This window comes from Pseudophryne corroboree, chromosome 4 (genome assembly GCF_028390025.1).
Source record: "Pseudophryne corroboree isolate aPseCor3 chromosome 4, aPseCor3.hap2, whole genome shotgun sequence".
NCBI classification, from domain to species: Eukaryota; Metazoa; Chordata; class Amphibia; order Anura; family Myobatrachidae; genus Pseudophryne; species Pseudophryne corroboree.
The window spans coordinates 197357478-197370181 of NC_086447.1; the positions used below are offsets into that span (position 1 = coordinate 197357478).

The window sequence follows — 12704 nt, forward strand, 5'->3', positions numbered from 1 at the left end:
GGATCAAACCCAGGACCTTTAGATCTTCAGTTTAATGCTCTCACAAAAGAGATATTGCGTGTAAGTCTGACGTTTAGAAAGTCTTTTTTGGTGTTTAAGATAAGGCAAACTGAAAGAACATCAAGTGTCCTAGAGGGCGAAACCTGAAAATGAAAGTTTCTGCTGCTAAATTTCTTTTTGCTGAATTGCTACTCAGTAACAAACTGCAAACACCCAAACATGTGGAAACCCACGATCGCACTAGGGATTTTAAGGTCTTCAGTCTATTGCTCTCACAACTGAGCTATTTTGGCAAGCTATACTGATAAGAATGTCTTTTTTTAGGAGCTAAAGATTTTGCAAACTGAAATAACATAAAATGCTTTTCAAGATCAAAACCTGAACACAACAGTTTTTGCTGCTAAATTGCTATTCAGTAGCAAAAGCAAACACCCAACCATGCTAAACCCCAGGATTGAACAAGACACCCTTAGATCTTCAGTCTAATGTTGTCACAACTGAGCTATTTCGCCAAGCTCTACTAATAAGAAATTCTTTTATTGGGGCTAATAATAATGCAAACTGTAATAACATGAAATGTTCTTGAAGACCAGAACCTGAACACGGCAGTTTCTGCTGCTAAATTGCTATTCTGTAACAAAAAAAACAGCAACTAAATATGCCGAAACCCAGGATCGAACCAGGGACCTTTAGATCTTCAGTCTAACGCTCTCCCAACTGAGCTACTTCGGCTAATTGCGACAGATGTGAAGTCGTATTTGGGGTTTTAGGTTGGGAAAAAAAGAGCATCAAGTGTTCTTGAAGAGCAACACCTTATAATGAAAGATTCTGCTGGTAAATTGCTATTCTGTAACAAAAATACAGCTACTAAACATGCCGAAACCCGGGATCGAACCAGGGACTTATAGATCTTCAGTCTAATGCTCTCACAAATGAGCTATTGCAGCTACATCTGACATTTGGAAAGTCTTTTTTGGTGTTTAAGATAAGGCAAACTGAAAGGACATCAAGTGTCCTAGAGGGCGAAACCTGAAAATAAAAGTTTCTGCTGCTAAATTTCTTTTTGCTAAATTGCTACTGAGTAACAAAATGCAAACACCCAAACATGTGGAAACCCACGATCGTACTAGGGATTTTAAGGTCTTCAGTCTATTGCTCTCACAACTGAGCTATTTTGGCAAGCTATACTGATAAAAATGTCTTTTTTTGGAGCTAAAGATTTTGCAAACTGAAATAACATAATATGTTTTTCAAGATCAAAAACTGAAAACAACAGCTTTTGCTGCTAAATTGCTATTCAGTAGCAAAAGCAAACACCCAACCATGCTAAACCCCAGGATTGAACAAGACACCCTTAGATCTGCAGTCTAATGTTCTCACAACTGAGCTATTTCGCCAAGCTCTACTAATAAGAAATTCTTTTATTGGGGCTAATAATAATGCAAACTGTAATAACATGAAATGTTCTTGAAGACCAGAACCTGAACACGGCAGTTTCTGCTGCTAAATTGCTATTCTGTAACAAAAAAAACAGCAACTAAATATGCCGAAACCCGGGACCTTTAGATCTTCAGTCTGACGCTCTCCCAACTGAGCTACTTTGGCTAATTGTGACAGATGTGAAGTTGTATTTGGGGTTTTAGGTTGGGAAAAAAGAGCATCAAGTGTTCATGAAGAGCAACACCTTATAATGAAAGAATCTGCTGGTAAATTGCTATTCTGTAACAAAAATACAGCTACTAAACATGCCGAAACCCGAGATCGAACCAGGGACTTATAGATCTTCAGTCTAATGGTCTCCCAAATGAGCTATTGCAGCTACGTCTGACATTTGGAAAGTCTTTTTTGGTGTTTAAGATAAGGCAAACTGAAAGAACATCAAGTGTCCTAGAGGGCAAAACCTGAAAATAAACGTTTCTGCTGCTAAATTTCTTTTTGCTGAATTGCTACTCAGTAACAAAATGCAAACACCCAAACATGTGGAAACCCACGATCGTACTAGGGATTTTAAGGTCTTCAGTCTATTGCTCTCACAACTGAGCTATTTTGGCAAGCTATACTGATAAAAATGTCTTTTTTTGGAGCTAAAGATTTTGCAAACTGAAATAACATAAAATGTTTTTCAAGATCAAAAACTGAAAACAACAATTTTTGCTGCTAAATTGTTATTCAGTAGCAAAAGCAAACACCCAACCATGCTAAACCCCAGGATTGAACAAGACACCCTTAGATCTTCAGTCTAATGTTCTCACAACTGAGCTATTTCGCCAAGCTCTACTAATAAGAAATTCTTTTATTGGGGCTAATAATAATGCAAACTGTAATAACATGAAATGATCTTGAAGACCAGAACCTGAACACGGCAGTTTCTGCTGCTAAATTGCTATTCTGTAACAAAAAAACAGCAACTAAATATGCAGAAACCCAGGATCGAACCAGGGACCTTTAGATCTTCAGTCTAAAGCTCTCCCAACTGAGCTATTTCGGCTAATTGAGAAAGATGTCAAGCCGTATTTGGGGTTTTAGGCTGGGAAAAAAAAGAGCATTAAGTGTTCTTGATGAACAACACCTGATAATGAAAGATTCTGCTGGTAAATTGCTATTCTGTAACAAAAATACAGCAACTAAACATGCCGAATCCTGGGATCAAACCCAGGACCTTTAGATCTTCAGTTTAATGCTCTCACAAAAGAGATATTGCGTGTAAGTCTGACGTTTAGAAAGTCTTTTTTGGTGTTTAAGATAAGGCAAACTGAAAGAACATCAAGTGTCCTAGAGGGCGAAACCTGAAAATGAAAGTTTCTGCTGCTAAATTTCTTTTTGCTGAATTGCTACTCAGTAACAAACTGCAAACACCCAAACATGTGGAAACCCACGATCGCACTAGGGATTTTAAGGTCTTCAGTCTATTGCTCTCACAACTGAGCTATTTTGGCAAGCTATACTGATAAGAATGTCTTTTTTTAGGAGCTAAAGATTTTGCAAACTGAAATAACATAAAATGCTTTTCAAGATCAAAACCTGAACACAACAGTTTTTGCTGCTAAATTGCTATTCAGTAGCAAAAGCAAACACCCAACCATGCTAAACCCCAGGATTGAACAAGACACCCTTAGATCTTCAGTCTAATGTTGTCACAACTGAGCTATTTCGCCAAGCTCTACTAATAAGAAATTCTTTTATTGGGGCTAATAATAATGCAAACTGTAATAACATGAAATGTTCTTGAAGACCAGAACCTGAACACGGCAGTTTCTGCTGCTAAATTGCTATTCTGTAACAAAAAAAACAGCAACTAAATATGCCGAAACCCAGGATCGAACCAGGGACCTTTAGATCTTCAGTCTAACGCTCTCCCAACTGAGCTACTTCGGCTAATTGCGACAGATGTGAAGTCGTATTTGGGGTTTTAGGTTGGGAAAAAAAGAGCATCAAGTGTTCTTGAAGAGCAACACCTTATAATGAAAGATTCTGCTGGTAAATTGCTATTCTGTAACAAAAATACAGCTACTAAACATGCCGAAACCCGGGATCGAACCAGGGACTTATAGATCTTCAGTCTAATGCTCTCACAAATGAGCTATTGCAGCTACATCTGACATTTGGAAAGTCTTTTTTGGTGTTTAAGATAAGGCAAACTGAAAGGACATCAAGTGTCCTAGAGGGCGAAACCTGAAAATAAAAGTTTCTGCTGCTAAATTTCTTTTTGCTAAATTGCTACTGAGTAACAAAATGCAAACACCCAAACATGTGGAAACCCACGATCGTACTAGGGATTTTAAGGTCTTCAGTCTATTGCTCTCACAACTGAGCTATTTTGGCAAGCTATACTGATAAAAATGTCTTTTTTTGGAGCTAAAGATTTTGCAAACTGAAATAACATAATATGTTTTTCAAGATCAAAAACTGAAAACAACAGCTTTTGCTGCTAAATTGCTATTCAGTAGCAAAAGCAAACACCCAACCATGCTAAACCCCAGGATTGAACAAGACACCCTTAGATCTGCAGTCTAATGTTCTCACAACTGAGCTATTTCGCCAAGCTCTACTAATAAGAAATTCTTTTATTGGGGCTAATAATAATGCAAACTGTAATAACATGAAATGTTCTTGAAGACCAGAACCTGAACACGGCAGTTTCTGCTGCTAAATTGCTATTCTGTAACAAAAAAAACAGCAACTAAATATGCCGAAACCCGGGACCTTTAGATCTTCAGTCTGACGCTCTCCCAACTGAGCTACTTTGGCTAATTGTGACAGATGTGAAGTTGTATTTGGGGTTTTAGGTTGGGAAAAAAGAGCATCAAGTGTTCATGAAGAGCAACACCTTATAATGAAAGAATCTGCTGGTAAATTGCTATTCTGTAACAAAAATACAGCTACTAAACATGCCGAAACCCGAGATCGAACCAGGGACTTATAGATCTTCAGTCTAATGGTCTCCCAAATGAGCTATTGCAGCTACGTCTGACATTTGGAAAGTCTTTTTTGGTGTTTAAGATAAGGCAAACTGAAAGAACATCAAGTGTCCTAGAGGGCAAAACCTGAAAATAAACGTTTCTGCTGCTAAATTTCTTTTTGCTGAATTGCTACTCAGTAACAAAATGCAAACACCCAAACATGTGGAAACCCACGATCGTACTAGGGATTTTAAGGTCTTCAGTCTATTGCTCTCACAACTGAGCTATTTTGGCAAGCTATACTGATAAAAATGTCTTTTTTTGGAGCTAAAGATTTTGCAAACTGAAATAACATAAAATGTTTTTCAAGATCAAAAACTGAAAACAACAATTTTTGCTGCTAAATTGTTATTCAGTAGCAAAAGCAAACACCCAACCATGCTAAACCCCAGGATTGAACAAGACACCCTTAGATCTTCAGTCTAATGTTCTCACAACTGAGCTATTTCGCCAAGCTCTACTAATAAGAAATTCTTTTATTGGGGCTAATAATAATGCAAACTGTAATAACATGAAATGATCTTGAAGACCAGAACCTGAACACGGCAGTTTCTGCTGCTAAATTGCTATTCTGTAACAAAAAAACAGCAACTAAATATGCAGAAACCCAGGATCGAACCAGGGACCTTTAGATCTTCAGTCTAAAGCTCTCCCAACTGAGCTATTTCGGCTAATTGAGAAAGATGTCAAGCCGTATTTGGGGTTTTAGGCTGGGAAAAAAAAGAGCATTAAGTGTTCTTGATGAACAACACCTGATAATGAAAGATTCTGCTGGTAAATTGCTATTCTGTAACAAAAATACAGCAACTAAACATGCCGAATCCTGGGATCAAACCCAGGACCTTTAGATCTTCAGTTTAATGCTCTCACAAAAGAGATATTGCGTGTAAGTCTGACGTTTAGAAAGTCTTTTTTGGTGTTTAAGATAAGGCAAACTGAAAGAACATCAAGTGTCCTAGAGGGCGAAACCTGAAAATGAAAGTTTCTGCTGCTAAATTTCTTTTTGCTGAATTGCTACTCAGTAACAAACTGCAAACACCCAAACATGTGGAAACCCACGATCGTACTAGGGATTTTAAGGTCTTCAGTCTATTGCTCTCACAACTGAGCTATTTTGGCAAGCTATACTGATAAGAATGTCTTTTTTTAGGAGCTAAAGATTTTGCAAACTGAAATAACATAAAATGCTTTTCAAGATCAAAACCTGAACACAACAGTTTTTGCTGCTAAATTGCTATTCAGTAGCAAAAGCAAACACCCAACCATGCTAAACCCCAGGATTGAACAAGACACCCTTAGATCTTCAGTCTAATGTTGTCACAACTGAGCTATTTCGCCAAGCTCTACTAATAAGAAATTCTTTTATTGGGGCTAATAATAATGCAAACTGTAATAACATGAAATGTTCTTGAAGACCAGAACCTGAACACGGCAGTTTCTGCTGCTAAATTGCTATTCTGTAACAAAAAAAACAGCAACTAAATATGCCGAAACCCAGGATCGAACCAGGGACCTTTAGATCTTCAGTCTAACGCTCTCCCAACTGAGCTACTTCGGCTAATTGCGACAGATGTGAAGTCGTATTTGGGGTTTTAGGTTGGGAAAAAAAGAGCATCAAGTGTTCTTGAAGAGCAACACCTTATAATGAAAGATTCTGCTGGTAAATTGCTATTCTGTAACAAAAATACAGCTACTAAACATGCCGAAACCCGGGATCGAACCAGGGACTTATAGATCTTCAGTCTAATGCTCTCACAAATGAGCTATTGCAGCTACATCTGACATTTGGAAAGTCTTTTTTGGTGTTTAAGATAAGGCAAACTGAAAGGACATCAAGTGTCCTAGAGGGCGAAACCTGAAAATAAAAGTTTCTGCTGCTAAATTTCTTTTTGCTAAATTGCTACTGAGTAACAAAATGCAAACACCCAAACATGTGGAAACCCACGATCGTACTAGGGATTTTAAGGTCTTCAGTCTATTGCTCTCACAACTGAGCTATTTTGGCAAGCTATACTGATAAAAATGTCTTTTTTTGGAGCTAAAGATTTTGCAAACTGAAATAACATAATATGTTTTTCAAGATCAAAAACTGAAAACAACAGCTTTTGCTGCTAAATTGCTATTCAGTAGCAAAAGCAAACACCCAACCATGCTAAACCCCAGGATTGAACAAGACACCCTTAGATCTGCAGTCTAATGTTCTCACAACTGAGCTATTTCGCCAAGCTCTACTAATAAGAAATTATTTTATTGGGGCTAATAATAATGCAAACTGTAATAACATGAAATGTTCTTGAAGACCAGAACCTGAACACGGCAGTTTCTGCTGCTAAATTGCTATTCTGTAACAAAAAAAACAGCAACTAAATATGCCGAAACCCGGGACCTTTAGATCTTCAGTCTGACGCTCTCCCAACTGAGCTACTTTGGCTAATTGTGACAGATGTGAAGTTGTATTTGGGGTTTTAGGTTGGGAAAAAAGAGCATCAAGTGTTCATGAAGAGCAACACCTTATAATGAAAGAATCTGCTGGTAAATTGCTATTCTGTAACAAAAATACAGCTACTAAACATGCCGAAACCCGAGATCGAACCAGGGACTTATAGATCTTCAGTCTAATGGTCTCCCAAATGAGCTATTGCAGCTACGTCTGACATTTGGAAAGTCTTTTTTGGTGTTTAAGATAAGGCAAACTGAAAGAACATCAAGTGTCCTAGAGGGCAAAACCTGAAAATAAACGTTTCTGCTGCTAAATTTCTTTTTGCTGAATTGCTACTCAGTAACAAAATGCAAACACCCAAACATGTGGAAACCCACGATCGTACTAGGGATTTTAAGGTCTTCAGTCTATTGCTCTCACAACTGAGCTATTTTGGCAAGCTATACTGATAAAAATGTCTTTTTTTGGAGCTAAAGATTTTGCAAACTGAAATAACATAAAATGTTTTTCAAGATCAAAAACTGAAAACAACAATTTTTGCTGCTAAATTGTTATTCAGTAGCAAAAGCAAACACCCAACCATGCTAAACCCCAGGATTGAACAAGACACCCTTAGATCTTCAGTCTAATGTTCTCACAACTGAGCTATTTCGCCAAGCTCTACTAATAAGAAATTCTTTTATTGGGGCTAATAATAATGCAAACTGTAATAACATGAAATGATCTTGAAGACCAGAACCTGAACACGGCAGTTTCTGCTGCTAAATTGCTATTCTGTAACAAAAAAACAGCAACTAAATATGCAGAAACCCAGGATCGAACCAGGGACCTTTAGATCTTCAGTCTAAAGCTCTCCCAACTGAGCTATTTCGGCTAATTGAGAAAGATGTCAAGCCGTATTTGGGGTTTTAGGCTGGGAAAAAAAAGAGCATTAAGTGTTCTTGATGAACAACACCTGATAATGAAAGATTCTGCTGGTAAATTGCTATTCTGTAACAAAAATACAGCAACTAAACATGCCGAATCCTGGGATCAAACCCAGGACCTTTAGATCTTCAGTTTAATGCTCTCACAAAAGAGATATTGCGTGTAAGTCTGACGTTTAGAAAGTCTTTTTTGGTGTTTAAGATAAGGCAAACTGAAAGAACATCAAGTGTCCTAGAGGGCGAAACCTGAAAATGAAAGTTTCTGCTGCTAAATTTCTTTTTGCTGAATTGCTACTCAGTAACAAACTGCAAACACCCAAACATGTGGAAACCCACGATCGCACTAGGGATTTTAAGGTCTTCAGTCTATTGCTCTCACAACTGAGCTATTTTGGCAAGCTATACTGATAAGAATGTCTTTTTTTAGGAGCTAAAGATTTTGCAAACTGAAATAACATAAAATGCTTTTCAAGATCAAAACCTGAACACAACAGTTTTTGCTGCTAAATTGCTATTCAGTAGCAAAAGCAAACACCCAACCATGCTAAACCCCAGGATTGAACAAGACACCCTTAGATCTTCAGTCTAATGTTGTCACAACTGAGCTATTTCGCCAAGCTCTACTAATAAGAAATTCTTTTATTGGGGCTAATAATAATGCAAACTGTAATAACATGAAATGTTCTTGAAGACCAGAACCTGAACACGGCAGTTTCTGCTGCTAAATTGCTATTCTGTAACAAAAAAAACAGCAACTAAATATGCCGAAACCCAGGATCGAACCAGGGACCTTTAGATCTTCAGTCTAACGCTCTCCCAACTGAGCTACTTCGGCTAATTGCGACAGATGTGAAGTCGTATTTGGGGTTTTAGGTTGGGAAAAAAAGAGCATCAAGTGTTCTTGAAGAGCAACACCTTATAATGAAAGATTCTGCTGGTAAATTGCTATTCTGTAACAAAAATACAGCTACTAAACATGCCGAAACCCGGGATCGAACCAGGGACTTATAGATCTTCAGTCTAATGCTCTCACAAATGAGCTATTGCAGCTACATCTGACATTTGGAAAGTCTTTTTTGGTGTTTAAGATAAGGCAAACTGAAAGGACATCAAGTGTCCTAGAGGGCGAAACCTGAAAATAAAAGTTTCTGCTGCTAAATTTCTTTTTGCTAAATTGCTACTGAGTAACAAAATGCAAACACCCAAACATGTGGAAACCCACGATCGTACTAGGGATTTTAAGGTCTTCAGTCTATTGCTCTCACAACTGAGCTATTTTGGCAAGCTATACTGATAAAAATGTCTTTTTTTGGAGCTAAAGATTTTGCAAACTGAAATAACATAATATGTTTTTCAAGATCAAAAACTGAAAACAACAGCTTTTGCTGCTAAATTGCTATTCAGTAGCAAAAGCAAACACCCAACCATGCTAAACCCCAGGATTGAACAAGACACCCTTAGATCTGCAGTCTAATGTTCTCACAACTGAGCTATTTCGCCAAGCTCTACTAATAAGAAATTCTTTTATTGGGGCTAATAATAATGCAAACTGTAATAACATGAAATGTTCTTGAAGACCAGAACCTGAACACGGCAGTTTCTGCTGCTAAATTGCTATTCTGTAACAAAAAAAACAGCAACTAAATATGCCGAAACCCGGGACCTTTAGATCTTCAGTCTGACGCTCTCCCAACTGAGCTACTTTGGCTAATTGTGACAGATGTGAAGTTGTATTTGGGGTTTTAGGTTGGGAAAAAAGAGCATCAAGTGTTCATGAAGAGCAACACCTTATAATGAAAGAATCTGCTGGTAAATTGCTATTCTGTAACAAAAATACAGCTACTAAACATGCCGAAACCCGAGATCGAACCAGGGACTTATAGATCTTCAGTCTAATGGTCTCCCAAATGAGCTATTGCAGCTACGTCTGACATTTGGAAAGTCTTTTTTGGTGTTTAAGATAAGGCAAACTGAAAGAACATCAAGTGTCCTAGAGGGCAAAACCTGAAAATAAACGTTTCTGCTGCTAAATTTCTTTTTGCTGAATTGCTACTCAGTAACAAAATGCAAACACCCAAACATGTGGAAACCCACGATCGTACTAGGGATTTTAAGGTCTTCAGTCTATTGCTCTCACAACTGAGCTATTTTGGCAAGCTATACTGATAAAAATGTCTTTTTTTGGAGCTAAAGATTTTGCAAACTGAAATAACATAAAATGTTTTTCAAGATCAAAAACTGAAAACAACAATTTTTGCTGCTAAATTGTTATTCAGTAGCAAAAGCAAACACCCAACCATGCTAAACCCCAGGATTGAACAAGACACCCTTAGATCTTCAGTCTAATGTTCTCACAACTGAGCTATTTCGCCAAGCTCTACTAATAAGAAATTCTTTTATTGGGGCTAATAATAATGCAAACTGTAATAACATGAAATGATCTTGAAGACCAGAACCTGAACACGGCAGTTTCTGCTGCTAAATTGCTATTCTGTAACAAAAAAACAGCAACTAAATATGCAGAAACCCAGGATCGAACCAGGGACCTTTAGATCTTCAGTCTAAAGCTCTCCCAACTGAGCTATTTCGGCTAATTGAGAAAGATGTCAAGCCGTATTTGGGGTTTTAGGCTGGGAAAAAAAAGAGCATTAAGTGTTCTTGATGAACAACACCTGATAATGAAAGATTCTGCTGGTAAATTGCTATTCTGTAACAAAAATACAGCAACTAAACATGCCGAATCCTGGGATCAAACCCAGGACCTTTAGATCTTCAGTTTAATGCTCTCACAAAAGAGATATTGCGTGTAAGTCTGACGTTTAGAAAGTCTTTTTTGGTGTTTAAGATAAGGCAAACTGAAAGAACATCAAGTGTCCTAGAGGGCGAAACCTGAAAATGAAAGTTTCTGCTGCTAAATTTCTTTTTGCTGAATTGCTACTCAGTAACAAACTGCAAACACCCAAACATGTGGAAACCCACGATCGCACTAGGGATTTTAAGGTCTTCAGTCTATTGCTCTCACAACTGAGCTATTTTGGCAAGCTATACTGATAAGAATGTCTTTTTTTAGGAGCTAAAGATTTTGCAAACTGAAATAACATAAAATGCTTTTCAAGATCAAAACCTGAACACAACAGTTTTTGCTGCTAAATTGCTATTCAGTAGCAAAAGCAAACACCCAACCATGCTAAACCCCAGGATTGAACAAGACACCCTTAGATCTTCAGTCTAATGTTGTCACAACTGAGCTATTTCGCCAAGCTCTACTAATAAGAAATTCTTTTATTGGGGCTAATAATAATGCAAACTGTAATAACATGAAATGTTCTTGAAGACCAGAACCTGAACACGGCAGTTTCTGCTGCTAAATTGCTATTCTGTAACAAAAAAAACAGCAACTAAATATGCCGAAACCCAGGATCGAACCAGGGACCTTTAGATCTTCAGTCTAACGCTCTCCCAACTGAGCTACTTCGGCTAATTGCGACAGATGTGAAGTCGTATTTGGGGTTTTAGGTTGGGAAAAAAAGAGCATCAAGTGTTCTTGAAGAGCAACACCTTATAATGAAAGATTCTGCTGGTAAATTGCTATTCTGTAACAAAAATACAGCTACTAAACATGCCGAAACCCGGGATCGAACCAGGGACTTATAGATCTTCAGTCTAATGCTCTCACAAATGAGCTATTGCAGCTACATCTGACATTTGGAAAGTCTTTTTTGGTGTTTAAGATAAGGCAAACTGAAAGGACATCAAGTGTCCTAGAGGGCGAAACCTGAAAATAAAAGTTTCTGCTGCTAAATTTCTTTTTGCTAAATTGCTACTGAGTAACAAAATGCAAACACCCAAACATGTGGAAACCCACGATCGTACTAGGGATTTTAAGGTCTTCAGTCTATTGCTCTCACAACTGAGCTATTTTGGCAAGCTATACTGATAAAAATGTCTTTTTTTGGAGCTAAAGATTTTGCAAACTGAAATAACATAATATGTTTTTCAAGATCAAAAACTGAAAACAACAGCTTTTGCTGCTAAATTGCTATTCAGTAGCAAAAGCAAACACCCAACCATGCTAAACCCCAGGATTGAACAAGACACCCTTAGATCTGCAGTCTAATGTTCTCACAACTGAGCTATTTCGCCAAGCTCTACTAATAAGAAATTATTTTATTGGGGCTAATAATAATGCAAACTGTAATAACATGAAATGTTCTTGAAGACCAGAACCTGAACACGGCAGTTTCTGCTGCTAAATTGCTATTCTGTAACAAAAAAAACAGCAACTAAATATGCCGAAACCCGGGACCTTTAGATCTTCAGTCTGACGCTCTCCCAACTGAGCTACTTTGGCTAATTGTGACAGATGTGAAGTTGTATTTGGGGTTTTAGGTTGGGAAAAAAGAGCATCAAGTGTTCATGAAGAGCAACACCTTATAATGAAAGAATCTGCTGGTAAATTGCTATTCTGTAACAAAAATACAGCTACTAAACATGCCGAAACCCGAGATCGAACCAGGGACTTATAGATCTTCAGTCTAATGGTCTCCCAAATGAGCTATTGCAGCTACGTCTGACATTTGGAAAGTCTTTTTTGGTGTTTAAGATAAGGCAAACTGAAAGAACATCAAGTGTCCTAGAGGGCAAAACCTGAAAATAAACGTTTCTGCTGCTAAATTTCTTTTTGCTGAATTGCTACTCAGTAACAAAATGCAAACACCCAAACATGTGGAAACCCACGATCGTACTAGGGATTTTAAGGTCTTCAGTCTATTGCTCTCACAACTGAGCTATTTTGGCAAGCTATACTGATAAAAATGTCTTTTTTTGGAGCTAAAGATTTTGCAAACTGAAATAACATAAAATGTTTTTCAAGATCAA

General features: G+C 37.6%; 9 non-coding genes across 9 annotated transcripts; all 9 read right to left on the reverse strand.

Annotated features, from left to right (window-relative positions):
• Window positions 1-659: 659 nt before the first annotated feature.
• TRNAF-GAA (transfer RNA phenylalanine (anticodon GAA)) lies at window positions 660-732 on the reverse strand. Its single transcript has one exon. It is a non-coding gene; the product is annotated as a tRNA-Phe (tRNA).
• Window positions 733-2415: 1683 nt separating this feature from the next.
• TRNAF-GAA (transfer RNA phenylalanine (anticodon GAA)) lies at window positions 2416-2488 on the reverse strand. Its single transcript has one exon. It is a non-coding gene; the product is annotated as a tRNA-Phe (tRNA).
• An 814-nt stretch (window positions 2489-3302) lies between these two features.
• On the reverse strand, window positions 3303-3375 carry TRNAF-GAA (transfer RNA phenylalanine (anticodon GAA)). Its single transcript has one exon. It is a non-coding gene; the product is annotated as a tRNA-Phe (tRNA).
• A 1683-nt stretch (window positions 3376-5058) lies between these two features.
• TRNAF-GAA (transfer RNA phenylalanine (anticodon GAA)) lies at window positions 5059-5131 on the reverse strand. The gene has a single exon. It is a non-coding gene; the product is annotated as a tRNA-Phe (tRNA).
• Window positions 5132-5945: 814 nt separating this feature from the next.
• TRNAF-GAA (transfer RNA phenylalanine (anticodon GAA)) lies at window positions 5946-6018 on the reverse strand. Its single transcript has one exon. It is a non-coding gene; the product is annotated as a tRNA-Phe (tRNA).
• Window positions 6019-7701: 1683 nt separating this feature from the next.
• On the reverse strand, window positions 7702-7774 carry TRNAF-GAA (transfer RNA phenylalanine (anticodon GAA)). The gene has a single exon. It is a non-coding gene; the product is annotated as a tRNA-Phe (tRNA).
• An 814-nt stretch (window positions 7775-8588) lies between these two features.
• TRNAF-GAA (transfer RNA phenylalanine (anticodon GAA)) lies at window positions 8589-8661 on the reverse strand. The gene has a single exon. It is a non-coding gene; the product is annotated as a tRNA-Phe (tRNA).
• Window positions 8662-10344: 1683 nt separating this feature from the next.
• On the reverse strand, window positions 10345-10417 carry TRNAF-GAA (transfer RNA phenylalanine (anticodon GAA)). Its single transcript has one exon. It is a non-coding gene; the product is annotated as a tRNA-Phe (tRNA).
• Window positions 10418-11231: 814 nt separating this feature from the next.
• TRNAF-GAA (transfer RNA phenylalanine (anticodon GAA)) lies at window positions 11232-11304 on the reverse strand. The gene has a single exon. It is a non-coding gene; the product is annotated as a tRNA-Phe (tRNA).
• Between the last annotated feature and the right edge of the window lie 1400 nt (window positions 11305-12704).